This window comes from Formica exsecta, unplaced genomic scaffold (assembly GCF_003651465.1).
Source record: "Formica exsecta isolate Colony F162 unplaced genomic scaffold, ASM365146v1 scaffold352, whole genome shotgun sequence".
NCBI lineage: Eukaryota > Metazoa > Arthropoda > Insecta > Hymenoptera > Formicidae > Formica > Formica exsecta.
The window spans coordinates 796562-800626 of NW_021850773.1; the positions used below are offsets into that span (position 1 = coordinate 796562).

Here is a 4065-nt window from a genome sequence, read left to right on the forward strand (position 1 = left end):
ATATATGTATATTAGTTTATATACATATGTAGGAGATTGAAGATCTTCCGGAACTTCTCGAGGATAACTTTATTCTTCGCAGAATATTCTCTATTTGAGAAAAAGGAAGCTTAAAGAGAAAGATAGGCATCGAACGATTTATGGCGATAAAAATAGCTCTCCATGACATACGACGATTTTAGAAGCATCGTGGCGCATTATCCTTTTCACATGTTCTTTTTCGCGACGCGTCGCTGCCAATCGATAGATATTTTACGGATTTTTCCCAGAGCTTGATATGCGAATTTTTTTCCGGGAAATAGCGAATTAAGTGTATTCGGGCTGAAAATAACATAACGGTACCTATATCGAGAGAGAAAAATGCTTATAACTTGTTGATATTTTCTTGGGAAATAATAACTAAAGAACAGACACGCGCAATTAAAGAAATCTAAAAGAGACGAATATTGCATGTTTGAGTATGAGACAATTTTCAAGACCATTTTCCGAAATAAATTTACATATAAGATAATGAAAATTCGTTTACGTTGTAGCAACAGAAGTGTTTCATAATAGCATAATTAGAGACAAAGCTGTTTGTAAATTGATTATTAAGCCAGTTCCTACATTGTGCAGACATAACGATCGACGCGGCAATTATGTGAATTTTAATAACGTCCGATGTTATAGAACAACGCGGCTAGAACAAAGATCCACCATCGCGTTCGCATTGTAATTATTGGCTTGGTATTTGTTACGTTGCCATTTACGAACGTGTAGGAACATGACATACTGATTTATTATCATGAATAGCTGGCAGCAATTTGCATCGCACACTTTGACTTTCGATATGATCCACACACTATAATCTATTATAATGTACGTCAATTATTAGATATTGTTAGCAATAGGCTATTTTGTATTTAAAAAAATTTATCGAGTTTATTGTTGTTTGAAAGAATGTTACTGACGGTCTAATTATGAAGTTATATTCGACATCGAAAGTTTGTATGAAATATTTCAGTCGAAAGTACATTAATTTTCAAAACTGTAAATAACATAATTCGGAGTTGAAATTAACTTGGAGTACACTTTCGCAGAATTTCATTTTATTTAATTTAGTTCAAGTTTAGGTATAAGAGGGACATTATGAATTGCTTAATAACTTATAATATCAAGATGTTGAGTAATATCGCGAAACCGCATTAACCTCCGCATTGTGTTTTTTCATCAAGAGTTTTGACGAGGGGAAAACATATAATAAAACATTATTTCTATTATTACATAGTATATTATGCATAGTATATTACATAATTATTATTATATACTTTCCAGAAATGGGAAATACTTTTTGTATTAATATAGTTAGAATATAATTTTTTCCCTATACACAAATATGTATGGATAAATTTACCAGATATAAATATAAATTCTAATTATTTCTTCTCGGACGGGTATATTATGTGATAAAGGTAATAATATAATTATAAAATTATAATTATAAATTATAATTTTAAATTATTATTAATTGAACAACTCACTTCGAAGAGAGAAAAAAGATTTCTCTTTTTGCCGCTTTTTTTACGATTTTACTACATACATGTATGTTTGTTTTTATTAAAATGCAAAAAGAATATGAGGAAGTCGGAAAGAAAAGCATCAGCACACGAACGAAAGCCGACGACATTTTCCTGATTTTCCTCTCTCTTTTTCTTTTTTTTTTTTTTATTCTACGACGTTACGCGTGGTCACACCGGCAATTAGATCGCACCGCTAACTTTTAATATCTGCCGCTAATAGCCCTTTCAGCGGGGCGCGTAATCCGATTTTGCGTTTTTACGTTCACGCGTACGGCGACCCAGGCACGGGTTAATTGCGCTAATTGGACATACAGTTATGTTTAGGATCGCGTAGAGGAAGCGCGTCTAATTTCCTTTTTTTTTTTTGTACCTTCCTTTCTCGCCATCGCTTTTTGTTCTGCGTCGCGTTGACTCGATTAAAAGTCTCTTTGTCGAAATGCGCCAACTAAAATGGACTATAACAAAAGAGAGAGACAGAGTGAGAGAGAGAGAGAGGGAGGGAAAGAGAGAAGGAAGGAAATAGAATGCATGCATGCATGCGACAAAATTAATTTAGCGCATCGTATTAGCTTTTCTCGCTTCAGGAGCGTTAAAATCCAACGAAGATACGCGCTGGATCGGAATTTTAAATGGCAAACGCCGAGTAGAAGATGAAAAAACATACGTTCATAAATTTTCCTTCGTACATCCAGAGATCTGGACCATTAGTTAAATATTGGGCAGCGTATTGTAATCGCGCAGCGATCTGTCGATTTTTTTTTTTTAGTAATTCTTTTTTTAGTATAATTTATCTTCTCGAAATTTTATTTGGGCAGATGCAATCTTTCTTATCGTGTGAAGATTTATTTATTTTCGATAGCTTATATATTTGTATTCTCGTGGCAAGTTCGAGAACTTTGATACAGCGATCTGTCTTTGTACTGCTTGATTTGACAACAAATGTATAAGGTATCTCTTTATTTTTCTTGATTGAAGAATGTGCCAACTTTTTCTTGATATTTGGCTATATTTATATTTAGAGAGTTTGCACTTTTATGTTATGATATTAGATCGATTATTTGTTTCTTAGAAAGAATGTATTAATAACTTTAAATTAATTTGGTTAAATCGTTCGAGTTTTTTATTGTATACTTAATTCGACTTTATATATCTACCGATCGTGAACTAATATGACATTAGATATCGAAGACGAAACGAAAATGAACAAGTTTGTTGCGGCGTAGAAAAATTAATCGCGTTATAAACTGATTGAAATTCAAAAATGAACACATCTAATCTCGAAATATCTTTATGTCTCTATTCATTATATTTCGAGCATTTATATACCGTGAGGTATAGTAATCTCAGATAGTCGTGGCACTTCGCGCCAGCTTTCACTGAAGGGTTTGCGAACGACAGGTACATACAACAGGAATTTACATAAACCCACCTCTTCGCGTTACATAATATATTGTCAGGTGGGAAAAATTTCCGACGAACGTACCCGAACAGTTTCATCATTTTGCGATAGGAGAAAAAATGTGGAAAATCCAGTGAGTTACGCATATATAATTTTGACGTACTAAATTTTTATTTTATATTTTATTCTTAAATTCTTGGAATTGTTTAAAAATTTTATTTTTCTTTGGGATTGTAATTTTGAGATCGCATTTCAGTATGAATCTTTAAAAAACGTAGTAAAACGAGTAAATAAATAAGTCCATAAATTTAAAAAAAATTTATAAAAATGTCGAACATATATATTCTTGTGATAGAAAAGCAACAGAAATGCAGTTTTGATACGCATTCGACATTTTATTGGAAAATTGAGATTTTTTTACTTGTTATGCAAATATTAATTTCGAAAGAGACCTCAAACAATTAACTTAACAAAGAGGATTGCAAGTACAAAGAAAATCTCTCGGAAAATTGAGTTGCGTTAAAGAAGAAAATTAAACACGAGAGAAATATATTTTTTATACATCATTTACGGCATCTCAAATATGATCACACGATCTATGACCTTTCACGAGTATTATCGGCCTTATCACGTAAAATCGCGATTTTCCGATAATATGGCATTTACCGACTCTTTTTTTATGCCGTGTCCCAAAAAGTCTCGAAAACTTTTTTACTTTTATGATATACAAGACGCGAAGACGATCGATACGCAACGTATTTCTTCTTGGCTCCGTCTCTCGTCGGCGATTTATCTATTTAGAGACACATTGTTTGTTTTCACAAGACAAAAACATCGCGTTAGAGTAAGGAAAAACAGTGCGCGCGCACGAGTTTTCCACGACGCGTTTTCGTGAGCCCCCGCCGGGCTCGTTTATTTTCTCATGCGAGAGAAGAATTCCAGACTTCGGAATACATGTGAGGAAATTCGCGAGAAGATTTCCCTCCTATTTGCCGAGAGGGATACGCGCAGCCGAAAAATAGAGATACTTTTTCTTTAAATACATTTATATATGCAAATATTATAATATACCCATTATATATGTTAATTAGATTTATTAATATATTT

General features: G+C 33.0%; 1 protein-coding gene across 3 annotated transcripts in view; it reads left to right on the forward strand.

The window, feature by feature from the left end:
* Positions 1-4065, forward strand: part of LOC115238622 (matrix metalloproteinase-2) — a 173940-nt gene that overhangs the window by 114044 nt on the left and 55831 nt on the right. The gene's annotated exons all lie outside the window — the stretch shown is intronic.